We start from the raw sequence: 20,835 nt of genomic DNA on the forward strand, positions 1-20,835 counted from the left end.
TGTAAACCTTACCCCTTTACCTAGCATGTTCCATGTCCATCAAACCTCTCCTGAAGCTCTATTGGACTAGGCAATGAAACCCCTCCCATACTGCTATCCCATTGGTTTCCCTGGTTGTGTTCTCCACCCCCTTGCTGCTCTCTAGTTGACTGTTTGATTGTAAATTGCTTCCACCCCTGTTGTTAAGAACCCCCCATGCATATGAGTGCTCCTCCTCTCTTCCCCTGTGGATCCCTTCACAAATAAACCTTGTGAATTCATCCCAGAGAAAAGGTCTCCTCTCTTCCTTAACCCCAGTCCTCGTTGTCATCCAAGGACAGCAGGAGTTTGCCTCGACTCCAGCAGGTTCCATGGTTTTGTTTGTTTGGGTTTTGGGGTTTTTTTGTGTTGCTAAGCATTGGGATCTTCTGGGAAGTGCTTCTTAAATCTGTGGGTTATTACAGATACTACTAAATTGTGCTAATTTTCTGTGTTATTATTTAAAAGAGAAATCAAATATGGCCCCTGGCTTCTTAGTAATTGTTAAAAGGATGAAAGTTACGACTCGAAGCACAGAGGAGTTCCTCTGTTAGGCTTTTGCTCATTGTATGAGAAATTTCCTTTATGACACTTGGAAAATGCAAGGGCTGTGCCCCTGACTCAGCTGCATTGCAAACATGGCAGAAGCAATCAATAAAGGCATGCAATTGCTAAAAGAAAGGAAAGAGTAAAATTTGAGGTAAATTTTTTAAGAGAAAAGCTAGGTTTTGAAGCTGAACAGATGCTGCCTACCCCCCCCCCCCCCCCCCCCCCCCCCCCCCCCCCCCCCCCCCCCGCCCCTCCTTTTTTTTTTCTGCTCAGGAAAACAGGGCTTGGTTTAGGTTTTCTGTAAATAGGACTACAGTGACTCAATAACTCATTCAATGCCATCTAACTTTGTTTTCTTGTATTGAGGTAAGTTCCATCCTAGTTCAGTAGTAGGGCCTTGAGGTAGTGAGGTTAAATACATATTTTTCATTCTTATTGTGAATGAGTAGTTTTCCTTATTAGTGGAAAATCTTGTGTTTGTGAGACAGGGAAGCTTTGCTCACATAACCTGTTTGGATGCATAGACAGTAAAGGAAACCATCCTTAACTTCTTTTATTCCATTGCCTCACTTGTCAAATATGTCCTTCCCCAGCTACTGGGGCCCTGTTCCCTACAAGTCGAACACCTGACACAGATCATTTGGTCATCTTTATGTTTGCAGAAGGAAACTTAAGAGGACTGAAATGGAGACGTGGTGTTACTGCACTGGGAATGAGTGTCTGACCACGTGTGCATGTTAGCAAAAATCAGAATAATTGCTGGAGCAGCATCTATGTTGTGCTGCTCCACCAGTGTGCTGCTGCTGGACATCAGGACAGACAAGTTGGGCAGTGCTTACAGTTTTGAGAAAAAAGTAGTATTTTGCTCTAGAGTTGTAGTTTTATTGGGTGAATATGATCAGCCTAAACTACTAAGAAATATTTAATTGATCTAAGCACAGAATATCCAGTGTCAAAAAGCAGAGAAGAAATACTTGATCACAGTAATTTCACTGTCAGGCACCGTCATTAGGACGAATCCACAACTTAAATTTTAGTGCGGGTGAGAGCACTGACTCTAACAGGCTCAGGATCTGAGGACTGTTGGAGATAACAGAGCTGAACTTAATGTTGTCAAGAACTAAACTAAAGCATTACACTATTGTTAGATCGGGCATACAGATTCATGTCTAGATTTTCAAAGCTTGGGTTACTTTCAAATATCTTGCCTAGTTGTCATTTTTCTCATCTGCCTCCAAAATTCTGTGCAATTACGAAAAAACCTTCCCATTTCCTCACCAGGTATAGAAAAATCAATGAAGCATTTGAGTGGAACCATAGAGAAACTTGGTAGAAGGGACTGAATTCGGAACACAGTGCAGTACATTTATATATATATGTGTCCTACACCCCTAAGACAAATTCATGTTCTGTTCACTTTGGGAATCAAATACTATCCTGACAAATTCAATGATATTTCTATCATGTAAGCCCAAGAGACAGTAAATTAATTGAAACTTGTATTCATTTGTTCTCTGGGTTTATTTACTTGATGGAACCACTAATTGGCTTTATTCCTGGGTACCCTCCACTCCTCCCTCCATATTTCAGTGATGCTAAAAGGCAGGTACTATATTACTAGTGATTTCCTGTATTCTGTTACTCACACTGCTGCCTGTAATAGAAACCATTCATTTTGTATTTGCTAAAAATAATTTCTTCAAATGGTCAATGCTAATTGGAGTTTCAGAACCTAAACACCAAAAACCTGAGGAATGTAATACTACTTGAGGCTCTTAATTAGTAAAATAGATGAGGAAATGTAAAGAAAAGTGATGAAAAGATGAGAATAATAATATAGTCACCTAGCTGTATATTGTGTTTAGTAATTAGGCCTTGTTTAAATCCTATTTATGTAATACTCATTAATTATTTATGTAATACTAATTACATAAACAAGTACATAAAAACTTATTCTAGTCTGAAATCCCACTAGTTCCAAGATCCGTTGCTTCTCTTACTTTGCTGTGAGTGTTTAAATAATACGGAACTTCATGCTCTTCTTTTGCTCTAAAATGACCAAGACTGCTAGAACTTTAACGTTCAGTATTAAAATCCTGAAATATATCTATTGAAGGCTTGTACATGATTTTCTTATCTTAAAAAAAAAAAAAAATATTACTAATAAGGGAGTCTCACTTGCAATGTAGTCTTCGTTTGGTAATGAATCCTCTATGAACAGATGCCTATGTCCATATAGAGGTGCAACATCAGGTAGGTGCCAAGGTTAGATGCACTGTGGTTACTGATTTTTTTTTTTTTTTTTTTAAGGCAGATTTATGTCATGAACTCACTTTACTTAGTGTGCCATATTTTGGAGGAACCTGTCTGTTAAGAACAAGCAGATAAACAAAAGTTCAAGTTCAATATTTCACAGCTTTGTTACTTATTCTCCTCATCCCCTTGAACATTGTTTCAAAGAAACCAAGTCACTGTAATCAATGAAACCTTTAGTTTGCTTTTTGTGGGAAGACATTTGACCCATTACAGTCTGCATCCTGCCCTGCATCCTTGAGTCTACACTTGAAATTAAGGAAAAAAAAAATATGCTTTTTGAACACCCTTTTTTTTCCCAACCACTTAAATTATGCAAATTATTTACAGTCTTGAAAATCCCTTAATGATAAATTAAATACAATTAAAATATTGAACCTACAACTCAAATCAACCAGTTTATTAGCATTCCAATTGCTGGGAGTTGTTTTCTTTTTTTAATGGCTAGTGTACTTCATTGTTTTCTTTCCTTCATGAAGTAAGAACATTTACCTTGTGGATCTTCTGACACTAAACAAACTAAGTGCTAATGCAATGAAAGACCATAACAAAGCTGAATGAACATACCTCAATTATTTTTTTCTTTCTGCTCAAAGACGAGTATTTGCTTTCCTCTTAGCTGGGCTTCTCATGGTTCACATGTAGCCGATATGAAATCTCATGGTAGATTCCCTTCTGCTGGAATACCATAGATGTGATGCTGCTTTTACAGCTTTGCAAAACTAAAGTTCATGAAAATCAATAAAAGGACAGTGCTGTAAAATTGACTTAAGCGATGAGGCTCAACATATTCTCTGAAAAATCCTTTTCTAAAACAGATAAAACAGAAGCATAACATTTGGGCTATTGACTAACATTTGCAAAGTTAGATTTATTTGCCAATCCTGTGACTTTCAAGAAAGTCTGAAATGTCAGAAAAATTAAATAATCTGTTTTGGAAAGGTGATTTTTCACTATAATACTGGGATAATGAAGCATTTCAAAATTAATTCTTTAGCTATCTGTCCCCTTAAAAAAAAAAAAAAATGTTGATAAGGAAATAAATGCTTAATTTTGAATTAATTTTTGTGGAGTTAGAGTAAGAAATGGACTTATGGGTTAATTGAGAACTTAAGAGTTTTAATTCTAGCATGCTGTTAAGAGAGAATTCAATCCTTTAATAGAGTCAGGGAGCAGAGGAAGGGTGGAACACGGGATGACCAAGCCCCAAAAAACCCAATTAACCCAATGAGGTTCTGCTTTCTATTTCACTTTCCTAACATTAAAATGTTAGGATAGAGATAGTACTTCAGAGATGGATTTCCAATAGAATCAAATTTTCTGTCCCTGACTGAATTACCCTGTGTTCTTTCACAGAATAATGTTTATTGAAACTTCGTGCTTATTAATACTAACAAGGTATTGAAGGTTTGAGAAAGCAGATTCTATTAATACAAACTTATATTAAAGTAATAAAATAATGTCATCTTCTGAAATAAGCATTTCTGGAAATCCTTGAAATTCGTAGAGTTGACAATAAGTATCATGTTTCTGATTCAGAGTTGTAAATTCTGTGGTGGTTTGGAATGAAAGTAGACACAATGATCTTTGTGAGTGCCTTCCAACTTGAGATAATCCATGATTCTATGGTCATTTTAGGGTGGTGTTACCTTTAGCATAAGTAGACAAAAGACTTCTGATGCGGGAAGTGAGAAACTGCAGACTGATAACCAGGTACTATAGTGAGAGACTGAAATATTAAAGGTTAATAGCCCAAACAATTTTCAAAGGCACAGGTAATTTTAGAATAAACACTAGCTTAATTTCAAGTGGGTGCCTCAGCATGCTGCAGAAATGAGACCTGGAAAAGTAAAGGAGTGAGAATGACAACCATTAAGAAACCCAGAGACAGCAGTGGAGTTGTCTGACTTGGACTTTGTAATAGCTAAGGAGAAAAGAAATATGAGGATTTGGGATAGGTGAGAGGATGCAGGTCTGTGCAAAATTTAAGTCCTTAGAAGAAGGGGGCCAGGGAGAAAAAAGGAGGGCAGAGATGGTGTGGGGGGACGTGGCATTAAAAAGGCTGATAATGTATAGACCATTCTACATGTCTGACCTGTGCTGGTCACCACAGACTGTCCCGTTTTACTAATTCCTTTCTGATCTCTGCACAGTATCACACTACCCTATCAGGAAACAATGTAGGAACTGATTGCAAGCTCTGGGGGGATGGACGAAGATGGATTTGGTGTCATCAGGTAGAGTCAAACTGGGATGACTGTGCACCTGAGCTTGTCCAGCTCAACTAGAGTAGGTGTGGGCCTCAGTGTCAACCACCAGTGTGGGACTATGGAGGCTGGAGTGTTTATGGGACATTTGGAGGGCTGGAGTGTTTGTGGCTTTCTCCTGTCTTGGTGCACATGGGGGTTTCTGCGTGTGTAATTTGGTAGCAAATCCAAGGTTGGACTAGCTGGTGAGCAGAAGGACCTGACTTGGGGTAGGTATGTCTTGGGTGACCTGTGACTGTGAGGTGCTTGTGCTTATTTGATAGCGAATATCAGACTGGGATAGCTGGCAGGTGGAGACTGGAGGAGGTCAGTGTGCAGGCATGGGTGTTGAATGGGAAGAGGCTGTACCTGCTGATGTTCAGGGGGTCTGAAACATTCTCATGGATCTAGGGAGTGTGGCAGCATGTGCTTTCCCAGGATGAACTTCACCCATAAGCAGCTGGAAAGGAGGAAGTGGATTTGACCACCTGTGCTGTGTTTATGCGAGTCCTGGCAGTGTTGTGTGTGGGTGCTGTTAAAAGAAAGTGCCCAGCCTGCAGCACTCAGTGGATGACTTCATTGCCTGCTGTCCTCTGTGTGTGTCTGATCTCACACTGAGCATCACTGTTGTCTGAACTAGCATATGAGAACTGTTAACTGCACCCATTGGCATGGAATGGAAAAACTGGTCCCTATGGATACAGGCACACTGGGCTGGGCTGCAGTGGCTGGAAAGGAGCAACCACAGAGGCAGCAGCATTAAACATCCCATAAAGTACAGCTGAGCAATCATTTACTCCCAGTTAACAACTGGGGGGGAAAAAAAAAAATCAACTTGCAAATGTAACTGGTAATTTAACTTTTTCAGTATTTTAAGACTGCTAAGAAAAAATGTATTAAGGCTTCATTACAGATAAACTTAACAAGAACTTGTATCAGATTTATTTCTAGTTTTTCTGTAAGGAGTTGTATAAAGACAATTAAAATATTGGCAAATGAGTGAAGACAATCCATTGTTCAAAGTTCAAGGGAGTTTTTGCTGTGGTTGAGAACTATTTATGCTACAATAAGACCCAACATGACTAGTGGAACAGTCTCAGATACATGAGCAGTATCCATAGAAGGGAAATGGGGTAAGTTTAAAAATTAAATATTAACGAAGTGTGAAAGATTGATGAAAACAGACTATTGAATTGTCCAGTTATAACATCAAAGTAGTCAGGTTGAAAGAATCTCAGCTTCTGACTGTTTTAGAGCAAAGCAGGGGGGGAGAGGGAAGACAATTCTTTGGTTATGGAATTTTAAAAAAATTAAATTAATAATTTGGGTTTTTTGGGTTTCATCAGAGAAAATCAGTCTCAAAAAAATTTCAGCAGGTGTCTAAAGAAAGGTAAAAGTGTTCAGACTTTACAGTATTTTCTCAGCACTAGTTTCATGGTCTTTAGTGGAGGTTGAGTACAATCCTTTTTCAACCTACTACTAATGGAAAATTAATTTATTCTTTCCATAGCAGTAACTTCTAATATTCTTCAGTTCTCCCACAGCAGTCTATATTCCTTGTCAGCAACTAAGAATTTTTTCATGATGCAGCTCGGGAGCTGGATGTCTGGATTAAGAAAAGTACAGCAGCACTTAGGAGCAGTGCGAACTGCAGTGTGAGTGCCCTTGCTTGGCTGATACCACTGGACAACAAGGCATTAGTGACAGAAGAAATTGAAGCTTGTATCAGAATGAACTTTGTGCATACTGGACTAGAGTTTGAAACTAATATTTGAAAAGGAAAAGTAGGTCAAGAGATATGAATTGGTTTTTAAAGTGATGGGGGCATTCCTTTTCAAAATTGACCAGCACTTATATATTCCTATATAAAGGTGTTTGGATACCAGAGAGAGGAGTGTGTGTGGGTGCTATTCACATACTTAATTTACATGTGTTTTTTACCGTGAGAGAAGGGAAGAAGAAGATTAAGGTAATTGAAGGGAGTCATTCATTCATTCATATGAATGTTCTGACGTGCTTCATTGTGACATCTTAGAATTAGTATGTATTATAAAGATCATAATTCGGGGGGCGGGGGGGGGCGTGTTGTGACCTATTTGCTTCTAAAATTTTGGATTCCAGGGCAGCAAACTGATTACAGTTAGGAATATACTATATCCATTGATTTCTTTCCACACTGACTTGGAGAACCACCATTTCTTTCTCTTTATACTTTTCACATACTTTATCAGTCAGTTGTCTTAGTTACGGGTGGTTCATCTTTATGCCTGAAAACCTTAACCTGCTCATACTTGTGTGAAAGAGTCTCAAAATATTTCAGACTGAAAATATACATAATTGTTGATAGCAGTTTATTATCTGCCACCCACTATCTGAATACTAAAGCAGTATTTTGTTAGAACTTCCAAAATCTGCTGCAGAAGCTATCAAAAAAGATTAATTATCTTGAAGGTAAGAGGTAGCAATTTTTTCCCCATCTGCCTGTTGCCAGACAGCAACGTGGGCTAGAGAAGCAAACTCCTACTGTACTGCTTTTGGGTTGGTACTAAAGTACCACTTTACAGGTTCTTAGGCTTTGTGTGTGAAGCAATATGTAAAATTCTGATTTAAAAACTGAAGGATGAAAACTCAGTATAATACTGGAAAATGCCTGACTGATGTCAAGAGAGGATATTCTTCATCTAGAAGCACCTGCCTCAGTCTCTTTGGACTTAATTTGTTTTTCGTGAAAAAGTTTTCTCCCTTGTTTTGTTTGTCTGATTTCATTTTCCCACATGCAGCACAAATGAGACTGTGTTCACTGTGACTCAGAGGTTTCTTATTCAGTGACTGCTTTTCAGAGGACAGACCCACTCTTCTTCCTCATGGCTTTGCTGTATTTTTTCTATATGTCAAAAGAAAAATTTTATGACTTTATAAAAACACTGTATACGATAGGTCCTTCCTAGAGCACTTTTTATTGTTAAGTATATGTTCCCCCGATTTATTTTTCTTAATGATTTCATTATTCTCTGCATTCTGTGAATTTATATATAAGAGCTATATATAATTGTTTTATTATTGTATAGTAAGCTTCATGAATGGTGAAAATAATTAATAAAGGCAGATTCCTTGATAGTTTCATTTTAATTTATTTTCCTTTTTTTTTTTTTTTTAGATCAGACAATTAGTTTTTCAGCAGTTAGGGTGTTTTGATATTGTTTAGTAATTAAAAAAAAAAAATTACTCTGTGACACTAAGTCAAATACTAGGTCTATGTTCATGTTTCAATGAGAAGGTTGCATTTGTTTACCTAGGCATGAGCTTGGGCTATGACATGTCAATATAGTCTCACTTAATGAAGACTTAAAACACAGAATAGTATCCTATTTGGTCAATTTTCAAGCTGACTAATATTATTTCTGCTTCCAATTAACTAAATCCAGTTCTTTGATAGAACCAAGTTTAGCTTGTTAAGTTACATCAACTGTTCTGCCTCTGAAATATCCCAGCCTTATTATATTTACCCAAAACATACTTTGGCAAGGTGTCCTCAGATAGCCCTCTTTTTAGGATACTTGAAACCTGACTGTATAATGCATTTCTTCTCATTAATGAAAATTGCCAGTGCCTTATGCTTATTGTACTATTCAGATTGTGACAAAGACTTGAAGAATTTCATCCCAGAGCAGCTTGAATTTTTGTAACCTGTTCCTCTGCCGCCAAGCATGAATATCTTTTCCTGATAAATATTTATCAAGCATTTTATTAAAGACCCTTAAGTAGACAGATTACATGGCCTCTCCAGGCAATTTATTCTAGTGCTTCACTCTCTTTACCCCAAAAGGTTTTTTTAATTTTTTTTTTTACCTTTACTCTTTTGTACTGTAATGTGAATCCACCCTTTCATATCCATAATTTATTAAGAAAACATATTAATCCCTCATTTGCCGTAGCCATTTATTTATTTAAACCATGTTTGTATTTTCCCTTCTCCCTTTCAGGTAAATTAGGTTAATACAATAATTTCAGTTAGGTATGCTTTTGTAGACCTCTGATTCATTTTCTTCTCTTCTTGACTTCTCTGATTAGTGCATGTTCTCACTGAAGTTCAGCGCCCAAGTCTGGATCAGAGATTCTAGTTGAGTATGAGACCCTTCTCGGTCTTATGACCCTTTCTCCATAATTTTCATCAGCAAGAGCAACTCTTAAGTACACTTGAGGGATCTCACCTTCTAGAACTAAGAAAGGAACTTAGCTGTGCCCTTCTTTTCTATGCCATTCCCATTTTATTAATTCAAATAGGCAATTTATCAGAACTAGCCTTTCAATTGATGCAACAAGCCAAGTTAGATGTTACTGTTTTTTTTCTAGGTCAGCCTTTGATGCTGGTGATTCAGGAGCCAACACCAGAAGGTTTTTTCGATGACTCTTAACTTGATTCTTAGGGAGCAACTCCTTGCCTTGTCTTCTCCTAAACTGTACCTACATGCTTACACTCTGTGTATGCACCCTGAAGAATCTGAATTTTGCCATTTCTTGTAGGTTTTCTTCTTACATTTGAAGTAAATGCAAAACTTCTAATTAGCTAGATTGATCTTTTGATGTGTTTCTGACCTTTCTTGAGGCAATGATTTGCTTGAAATATCTACTTGAAGACAAGAAATGTTTATGCAGTTGCTTCTCCTTTGATTTCTGAGGGTTTTTAACTCTTTTGTTTACTTATGGATTTAATTGAAGTTACTTCTTTCTGTGACATTTTGCTCAGCCACTTCATCCTTGTTGTTCAGAATTATAGCTAAGAGCAATCTCTGACTCCTACATAAAGAAGCATTCATACAATACTCCAGGAATGTGGTGGACATCTTACCTGCCAAAGTTGATCAACTGGGCTTCTTCTACAATTAACGCAGATTAATGGGCCTCTGAAGACTGTAATGATAATTTGGAAATAAGGAATTAAATATTCTCTGAAAAAAGATCTTTTGGCATGTGCTCTATAGATACATTGTTTAGGTGACTGGATTAGGTTTTTTATTAATAACATTTTAGGTTTCTATAGTTCAGTGAGCTGAATAATGCTCTCTACTTTTTTGGTGTAATCTTCTTTGGGCAGATGTTTGGGTAATCAAAATTGTACATTATTTACTGAACCTCACATTCTGAATAATATTTCCATTGATTCCCATCAAGCCTTATCTTCTCGATGCTCATTGTTTACCTCAAGCACTGAGCATCTTGGTACCCTGTGTTGCAGCTCAAGGCACTGCCTGTCTTCATCTTTTCAGAAGATGATTGTTCAATTGATAAATGGATTGTCAAACTATTAGCTCAGAAATCATTTTTGTTTCTCTAAATAAGAAAATATAAATTAAATCAACTATTAAAAATCAAAAGTACTGCCAAGGTGCAGGCCAAAATAATGAAGAACTAAGGTTTCAGGGAAGAATTTTTTAGATTACACCCTAATGGACAAAATAGAGCCTTGCTTTTTTTTAGGAAAAAATATGGAAGGCTTGTTTTATTCTTAGAAGAATTGTGGAGTTTCAGAACCATTTTGCCCCAGCCTCAAAATACCAAGGTAATTTGCTATAGTAATTCTTATTTTGGCTGCTGATAGTAAAAAAAAAAATAATATTATATATCCTAAACAAGTTGGGAATGGTAATTTCTGCCATCGACTGCCTCACCGTCAGAGCTGTTTGTCAAACGTGCTGTCACAATAGCTTCTTTGGGTAATAATTTGAAGAATCAATAGTCTTCTCTCTTTTTTTATGAAACCTGGCAACTTTTCCATCGATTGCTTTTCTTCCAACACTGCACCTGCTGCCTTTGCAGTTTCTGATTAATTTTCTAGCATCGCAGCTCATTCGTGTATTTCAATGTAACACAGTGATGTGGGCTTCTGAGAATATAAAGGCTGTTTCTTTCCCACTTGGATACTGTAACCTATGTTAGCAAAATGGAGCATGTTTCTCTTCAAGGCATCATATATACATAATATTGTGAGGTTTAGATAAAACAGATAAAGGTGTAACTCTTCCCTGCATACAACCATAGGATGGTGTAGTGGAATAAACTAGGTAAGAAACAAGAAATGTTTCATATAATTGCTAGCTAAATATTTTTAGATGGTAGTTAAGCAACAAAAGTTACCATGGCATCCAGGATTATGTCTTCTACTTAACATATTGTGCCTTACCTATAGTAATTAACAGTGAACACTCAGAGTGTAGCAATTACTCCTACAAGTAACAATAAAGAGAGTGTTTGCTATGGAATGATCTAATTGCATACCTTTTGTGTCTCTTTTCAAAAGAAATGTTTGAAATAATGATAAGTTTAAATCTTGTTGGGTATTTCTAATTAGAGTGCAATTTTGTGTTGTTTGGTGCATGTTCATTTATTACTAGAAAAGGTTAAAAAATGAAGGGCAGATGTTGTGAACATTCACAGACATGACCTTTTGCAGATGGCTATAAAATTTTAAGAAGTGTTCTGGATGGCTTTGAAGTTACAGTTTATCTATGGTTAAGTGGACTCTAACAAGTAGCTATTAAACTGCAACAATGATTTATAATGTTAGCATTGTCTTAATTAATTAATTTTCATGCACAAAAATCCAACACCATTATGGGTACCATTTTCATAAATGTTGTTGAGACCCCATCCTCAGAAATGTTCAAGGCTGGTTGGGACTTTGAGCAACCCGCTCTTGCAGAAGGTGCCCCTGCACATGGCGTGTTGGAACTAAGTGGTCTTTAAAGTCCCTTCCAGTTCTAACCATTCTATAATTTTAAGATTCATTTTTCCCTAGCATTGTCTCTTTTCACTGTCAGCTCCTGGAATGAACTATCTTAGACCAAGACTGTTTTAGTGCCAGGGACATGTTGAATCTGTATGCATAATCAATCCTCACTTCTTCTGCACCAAACTGCAAGTCTTATTGTCAAACTGTTTCTGCGTACAAATCCTCATACTTAAGTCTTTATAGACATTTTATTGCTTTTTGCCTTTTTCCTGCTGTCCTTGTATGTAGGTTTTGGCATGAACGAAGCTCTAAAGGTCCTTCTAAAGTGTGGTCTCTGAGCTGATATTGATGTGCTGTAGCTGGGGGCCTGATCTTACATAGGTATAGAAATTATATTACTCTAAATGCTATTCAAATACCAGCTTTCTGCATGACAGTAGATTCACCTTTTGTCTTGTGTATACCAAAGCTGCTGAGTAACTATTAATTGGCCTTTCCAAGGCAAATATTATATTTGTTTCCTATTCAGCACTTGAGGAAAAGGGCATCCAGCATTGCTGGTAGGATGACAGATCTAATTGTCTCCCCAGGAAAATAGACAGCATAGACAGACACACCTTTGTTGTTCCTGATAGACAGCAGGAAACATAATAACATATTTTTATAATTTACAAATTAATGCTGTTAAAACATGATTAATGAATAAGAAGGTATAAATAACAAATTAAATTAAGCAGAAGTTTCTGTGTATCAATTTAATTTGCTGAGATTAAGTCTGAAGTTAGAGAGGACATGAATGTAACTTTTGTTTACTTACATATTGTTCTGACTGAATTCACTGGAAACCCGAATGTCTCACTACTCTGAAATGTTGCATATTTTCATGAAATGTGCAAGCAGTCAGATAGAAACCAGAAATATATCTGTATTCTATTTTCACAGTAGCCCAGTGTTAAACAGCAGGCCATGTTAAACAGAAAGCTCTCCCCAAATCTATCAGCATTTCTAATTCTTTCTAATCAGAGGAAAAAACATTAACTTCGCTAGTCTTAGGATGGGGAAAAATGTGCATTCAGTTGATTTAACTTACAGATGCTATTTTCCTCTAATAAGAGAGGGGTTTACTCTTTTAAGAGCTGGCAAGTGAATACTGACAGGTGCAATTTTTAAAACTTGCAGAAAATAAAGTCTCTGGTTAAAATGGATCAATAAAAATCTTTGCTTAGCTCTGGAAGGAGATGTATCTGATTAAGAGATAGTAAAGTTTGCTATAGCTTACGTGGACCATGCAGGAAACTGTAATAGCATTTAGAGAATAATGCAAGCATCAGGCACCATTTACATGGGTTCACCAAGGAAAAGTTCTGTGTAACTATGCTGGTATCCTTTTGTGGTAAGGATGACCTCATTGCTCTCTACAGCTTACTGAGGAAGGGTTGTGGAGAGATGCTGAGCTCTCCCTCCTAGTACCTGGGGACAGGATGCATGGGAATGCCATAAATCTGAGAAAGCTCAAATGGAGGAGATTTCTGAAAGTACTTCGAACACCAAGATCTTGCTTTTTCAAACTATATGCATGAACAGAAAACTTAAGTGACACTGGTTTTGGGTTGTTTTGGTTTTTTTTTTTTTTTTTTTTTTTTTTTGTTTTGTTTTGTTTTGTTTTGTTTTTTGGGTTTTTTTTGGTATATGCATTATGTTTATTTCTACAAATGCAAGTATGTGATGGAAGGATCTGTATAGGAGTACCTTGTGGTTTTTCATTACCTTGGAGCTATCTACCAGTTCAGAGCTGTTTCCTACTTTTATTAATTATACCACATTAATCTCAGTAGCTCAGCAGAGGTGGAGGTTTCAACCTGCATTCACGACTAATTATTATTTTGAAGACAATAATAATGCATATAGAGCATAATTTCATTTGCTGTGTGGATAAGCACAGCAAGTTAAAGTCAAAGGCTATACTGACGAAACCAAAACTGAATTCCTGGGAGTTAGATGGCAGTATTAGCTTACAGTATAGTTCTGATATGTTCTCTCATTCAGATTTTCATAACACCCTTGTCACTTTTTTTTTTCTCTTTAAGAGTTGTGTTAAGCAACATTACTGATCTGTCATGCAGTTTTCTGATTCCTTCCCACAGGAGAAATGAGTGCAGTGGTGTGTCTTGTGGTGGTTTTTGGTTTTTTGTTTTGTTTTGGGGTTTTTTTTGTTTGTTTGTTTTGTTTTGTTTTTTGTTTTGTGTGGTTTGTTTTGTTTTATTTTTTCTTCTTTTTGTTGTTGTTGGGGTTTTTTTGTTGTTGGGTTTGTTTTCCTTCTTCCTACTCTTCTACCTCTCTTTGATTTACAGTCTTAATTTTCCCCCTTTTTAGGATCTTTTGGAAGTTGTCTGAGTCATGTTGCTACTCTGCAGAGAATTTGAGCCATATTTGGAGATGATAAATGCAGCCTGGGATACCAGAGGGATTCTCAATCAGTGCAACTTACAGCTTCCTCTGCCATCCCAATAGATCAGCTGCACTTAGTAAAATCTCTGTAGATTGCTTTAAACAAAGAACATATACATAGTGGTTTTTTTGTCAAGATATAAGTCCCATTCTCCAGCTCATCTTCTCTAATATGGTAGAATCCCAGTGCTGACAGGAAAGAAAAAAGAAAAGAAAAGAAAAGGAAAAGAAAAGAAAAAAATAACTTCTGTTTCCTCTTCATGGAAAGCTATTCCTGTTTATATTATCTCTTTTAGGACTTTTGCTATGACAGTAGCTATGAGGGTGACTGATTTATCTCTGTGTCTTTAATTAAATGTATTTTGTAATACTTTATTTGTCACTTCAAATTTGACCCTAAATACAAATGTGTGGAAATGGTTTCTCTTAACTGTTTTAGATAGTTTGTGACATTTCAAAAATAATCACACTTTAAATCTCAAATTGCTTGTTACAAAGGATTCAGTGAAGAAAAATGATTCCTAATTAATTCAACTTAGACTAAACATTTACAGATGTTAAAATATGCACTGTTGACTTTTCTTTGCAGGTGCATATATAAAGCTTGCTGAATAAACCACCACTCCATTTTGGCATAGGTAAAAGTATGGCTTTTTGTATTGTGCTACTCTGAGAAAGCTCCACATTAAGAGCACATGAAATTATATGTCTAGTGATATGTTTCAGTTTATTGCAGTATTATCTTCTAGAAGAAACTTCCTCACTGAATGACTAAACATGGAGGCATTTAAAAGAAGTGTGCACAAGTGAATGTGGATGTATATATGTAAATATACAGGACATATGGTTTGGGTCCATACTTGTCCCTTATAGATGGATCAACAGTACAGAAGGAGCTGGTTTCAAGGCTGCAGCTGATGCAAAACTAAGTTAAGGGAGAAGTGTTGGGAAGAGAGCAGTGGATATACACCTTCTGCCTAACTGACTAGGCTATTAAGGGAAGGGTGGAGTCAGTCTTAGATCTGGATGCTTGTTAGTGTTGGACAGTACCAGCAGAATTTCAAACTGCATTAATTTTGAAAAAGCTCTCATATTTCCTTCTACCAAGCAGAATCTGTTCTCTCAGTTACAAAATACACTCTCATTCTGAGTAATGTGGCCACTTATGCATGCAGACACATACAGGCGCCTAGTATCATCAAGTTCCAGGGATTATATTTGATAGCTGGTGACAAACATCACATATTTTCTGTTTCCACTTGGAATTCTTTCCAAAACGAATAAGCAAACCATTATGGAGGACTGCATTTTTTTTCAAATTGACCATAAATCTTTTCCCTTCTGTCTGCATGTGTGCCATGTTCACACTCACTTTTTTGGGGAAAAAAAATACCAGACAGCTTTACCTTCTCATGGGAAATTCCATTCTTAACATATAGGCTGTCTGCAGTGCCTGGGTCAGCCTCATTGCCATGTGTCAATGTAAGAATGTTGGATTCAAATGCTGCTGTCAATGTGTCACTTCCAGACTGACCTCATAAATCTCAGAAGGAGCACACTGAATCTATAAAAAGGAAGATTTACTCTAGAATTTGAGTCACAAGTTCATTTTCAATCTCAACATTCTTCTGACATGTGGTTGTTTACTTTTTTTAGAGATAGCTTTTGAAAATAAATTAGCACTTAATAGACAATTTAGTACCTCAAGGTGTTGCTGGTAAACTACAGAAGCTTTATATGTGTCGCTCATTAAATTTAAACCAATTTTGGACTTAATTTGGTTTGTTCTTTTGGACATTAAGCAGGTGATGTGGGTTTACTGGGGACTTGATTGTAGTTTTTTACATCATATATGCTACCAACAAGCTTTGAACTAATTAACAGTCTGTAAAAGCAAAGAACTCTGTGGACTACTGGAACTGCACTCCCCTTTCAACTGCAGAAAGTTACATCCCAAATGTTATTGACTCCCACGTAGAAAAACTGGGAGCAGCGGGAGAAAAAACAAGCTGAAAACTACAACCAAAACTGAACAACAACCAAATGAAACAAAATCATCTTGCATGCAGGGCTGACCTCCAGTATTAAGTTCCTTGGGATCTGAAATCATAATTAAATATCCATTCACATTTGATCTGTAGCTCCCAAACTCTTGATGAGAGTTTGGTTTACTTAATTTTGTAAAGTAGCAGGAAAGTTCCTTCTGGGAATCTTTTTCCTGTCTTTCTTCTTTAAATAACTGTGGGTGTCAATTAAAACCTCCATTTTAGTATACAGATAGAGGCTTCCAGTGAAGTAGAGAGCAGTAAGCTTTACATATCTAGCCCAACCTTTAAGAGATAGATCTTGCAATGAAGAAAAACCAGTGGCAAATCACTTGTTCAGACTATTTTTTCCCCGTACCATAATGCCTTATTTTATATTTATTGTGGAAGTTCTACACATAAAGGAGGATTTAGGAAGGGAGGCTTAGAGATTCCTGTTCACTGCTGTTGGACACTCATCCAAAAAAACCCCAGGTTGTTGGTATGGCTCAAGAATGCCTGAGCGCTGTTCATATATTGAATTATTGTAATAAATAAAAATAGCATAGTGAGAGTAGTTTACTAATGAAATGGAGTTTATATGTTGAACTCAAAGTAATATGAATGCGGTGTTAAGGACTGTTCCTCCTATTTGTATCCACGTCAAGCTTTTAGAGAATTCATTTATTCATTAGCTAGAGGTGAGAAAGCATTCTGCAATAATTTTTAAAAAAGTAAATTGACAAATAATATTAATGGAATAACTATAAACTGAACAAAACTTAATAATATTAAATTGGTCAAGGACACCCTGAAGACGTACATTGGCATAAAAATTACTTCTATTACTTCATTTTTGCCTTAATGCAGAATTTCAGGTTGTTCTGCTTTCTTATGTGTCTTTTACATGGGCAGGAGACTTGCTTGCATGCTTGTGGGTTGGTTTGGTTTGTTTTTTTTTTTTTTTTTTTGTCCAGACAACAATTTAAATTGAATTTGCAGGAATGTATCTCTGTGTCTGTTCCCTCCTGTTAAATTTCTGTAAAAGTTATTGCGTTGTTTCAAAGTCATGCTTTTAGAGTGGAATAAATGTCAAACAAAATCACCTCTGAGCATCTTTTCAGAAAAAAAAACAGTATTACTTAACTTGGTAGTTCCTAATTTCTATTATAATTATGATACACTCTTCAAGCTAGCTAGGGGTTGATCCACTAACAGTTACAAGCCTGCAATATTCAAGCATATAGTCAAAGGATCGTCTTAGAGCCTCAATTTCCATTTCACTATTCTTAAGATCCCAGTCTGTTCAAAATTTCTTTTTCTGACCACAAAAAAGGAAATATGGAATTCAGAAATAGCCTCTACCCACGCACAAGGAAACCTCTTAGTGAGGATGTAAAGCAGCTTGCTGAAGCCAGCAATTTTGTGATTATATTAAAATAAGACTAAATGAGCATCACAGAAGACACTGAACTTAAGGGCATCTTTTTCACAGAACCTTTTTTAGAGCATAAGTTGACTATGATGGTGGGAGAAAGGAAAAATGAAATATAGAAGGAGCAATGATTTTAAATTTTGGGACAGCTGAGATACTATTCCTATTTATTTAAAGTTTATTTGTTTGCTTGCTTTTTTTTTTTTTTTCATTCACAACTGTTTATCAGTTTTAAGTTCTTTAAGTTTTTGTTTGTTTGTTTTATTTCAGAAGAATGAATAACCATTTTAGTATTTTAGAGCTGTATTCAGAGCCTGGGCCAAGTATTTGGCATTGGTGAAGAACAAGGATTACAGCTGTTCTTGACTGCATAACAGAGTATAAAACACTCGTGAGCTGAGAGCTTTTGTCTATGCATTTTTAGAATTTTGGAGGCATTGGCAGTAAATGTATCTTCCATTTAGATTGGCTTCAAATGAAGGAAGAAATTACCTTGGAGTTCTGGAGAGCCTATTAATGTGCATCTGTTCTGACTAGGGCCAAGTTTTCCTTCTTGTACATATGGGTTTTGGTCAGTTGTCTGGGGTTTTGATCTTGTTTCTAAGAGGTAAGAAGTTTTGGTTTATTTATGTATTTACCTGAATAAAATTAAATCCTCCAGGTATTTGGGTCTAATATCAGACATAGAAGTGCTTCAGTGTGAGGATCTCCTTTGTGATGGGATGTGGCAACACTGATGCATTTGCAAAATGCTCAGTTGAGAACACAATGCACATATATATGTTTTTCAAACCTGACTACTATTCAGTCCACAGAAATGTTGATGGAGGTGTAAGTGCTTATTTGGGTTATAAAATCTTCATTAGATCATCATGTCTTAAGCTGGTTTCTGTTCCTAGGAAACAGAGCATTAAGTAGCTTCATTTTAGCTAATTAGCATAGCTGATTTTAGCTAATCAGGAATATATTTATTCCTCAAAAGACAGTATGTATCCACACAATGATAGAGCTGTGGATAATTTCTTATCTTTTCAATCTCAACTCAAAAATTGTTCACATCCAGAATTCTCTTCACAGCAATGAGCAGCACTGTCCCTGATTAGTATCATTAATGAAAGCAGGCATAAACCAGCCTTTTATACACTCACTAATTAAAGGCATATGACCTTAAACCAGCTAGTCCTAATTTCAGGTTACTAATCTCAGTATGTACTGTTTTCAGTGACACCAAAATACAAGTGGGGAGAAAGGGAGATGAAAAAAACACTTTAGAAGTACATTATGAATTTCAGATTTATTGAGAAATGTTAGGATTACACAGTATCGATGCTTACTGAGCCTAACAGAAGCTCTTCCATGACCTTCATTTGGCAGTTAATCAGGGTTTCTATTATTTTGACTGTATGACCACTTTGAGACAAGATTAGAAAAAGTATCAACCATCTGTTTTTCAGGGATATATAAAGAACTTGGCTGACTCTGAAGGATATGCAAGGAAAGTCTGTCTTGATTCCTGAGACGAGAAGGAAAAAAAAAAAAAATTTGGAAGGTTGTGGCATTCCATTACAACTGATATATTGGCTGTCATACAGAATGATGAAGAAAAGATCTGCCTAAAATACTGGTTATTTTTCACCACCATAGTGCGTTTGGATTAATTTATTTAGAAAAAAAACATAGTTCATGTTAAGCAACTGTAATTCAGATGCTTCTGTAAGAAGGATAAAGGGTTGTGACATTTAGAAAACCCTTGTTTTATGCTATTTTAATGCCATAAAATTATCTTAGTCACTTGCATGGGTAGAAAAAGAAACATGATTAAAAGAGTCTGAATCATAGAAATTTCAAGTGTTGAATTTGTTTGGTAGCAAGTTACAGTAACACTTTCATTAACTAAGTGTTTGGAAATTGTTTTGCTGTGACAACTGTCACTGATCAGTATCTTAATAGGGATAATTATAATACCTATTGTAGTCTCTTTCTGTGCTTAATATATTTTTCTTTATGTTGCTCTAGAGGTGGATGTTTATTTGCCATCAAGGTATTTTGAACACAAGTAAGGAAATAAAACTATAATGGCAATTTAAATGTATGATTCATAATGTACCATTTACCTTGAAAAAAAATCCACTATATTCATTGTAAGGCACTTGTGAACCGTTCAGTAAATGAAAAATTCCAGCCATCTGGGTTCCTCTGATAATCTTCACTGAAACCACTTGAACAGCCTCATCTGTCCCTCACCAGTTTGACCAGGCCAGGGTTTACAGTTTGTACGCTTTTAAGCACCTGAGCTTCCTACTAATGCCTGCTACTAATTCACTTATTTGGCAAGAATGAGCAAATTCCTGAGCTTGTCATAGGTGCAATATCTAGTCTTTTGTTTGATGTCCATACCGAGTGAAATGTCTCCTACTGATGTAAGAAACTTAAAATGCTGTAGTTTCCATAGTAAATATTTTCCAAAATAACTATGGTATATTAAGAATAGAAGTCAATCTCATCCAACGACAAAAGCAAAACACTCCAAATCTTTGAAGGACTGCAGTATAAAAGATTCATTTATCACAACCCTTGATGATGCTCTCCAAGTGAGTAACTACAGCAGCAATTATCTAGTAGCTGTGGAAAAATATTTTCGTAACCTACACTGTGCATAAGAGAACTGATAAACTCTGCCAGGTCAGAAACAGCAGAGGTGAAAATAGTTTTAAACACAGGAGTGCTGGAGGTGGGAGGCTGTGAGTAGGGTATGAATCCCTGGAGTGTAGGAGCTGAATAAAGGTTCACTGAATATGAGCCTTCCTAACTACTGCTTCAGCTCCGTGCTTTCTTCAGAGCATATCAGAAGTGGAAGACTTGAGATAACTGATAGGGTAGAAAAAATGATTAATGCCTTCAACTATGTCTCAATTTAAGCTGTCAAATGTGGGGGGGCCTGGTAGTGGGGGGATGTTTTGCAAAACACTCTTAATGTTTCTCAGAATTTATTTTACTGGCCTGGAAATTGTGGCTTAAACAAAAACTGAAGAGACTGATTTTTCAGGTTTTGTCTTTTCTAAGGAGAAGCAT

General features: G+C 36.4%; 1 long non-coding RNA gene across 1 annotated transcript; it reads left to right on the top strand.

Annotated features, from left to right (window-relative positions):
* The first annotated feature begins 251 nt into the window (after positions 1-251).
* LOC120763471 (uncharacterized) lies at positions 252-19,324 on the top strand. The gene is made up of 3 exons (XR_005704101.2): positions 252-345; positions 14,894-14,942; positions 19,218-19,324. It is a non-coding gene; the product is annotated as an uncharacterized LOC120763471 (long non-coding RNA).
* The last annotated feature ends 1,511 nt before the right edge of the window (positions 19,325-20,835 follow it).

The sequence above is a fragment of the Hirundo rustica genome, chromosome 1 (genome assembly GCF_015227805.2).
Source record: "Hirundo rustica isolate bHirRus1 chromosome 1, bHirRus1.pri.v3, whole genome shotgun sequence".
NCBI lineage: Eukaryota > Metazoa > Chordata > Aves > Passeriformes > Hirundinidae > Hirundo > Hirundo rustica.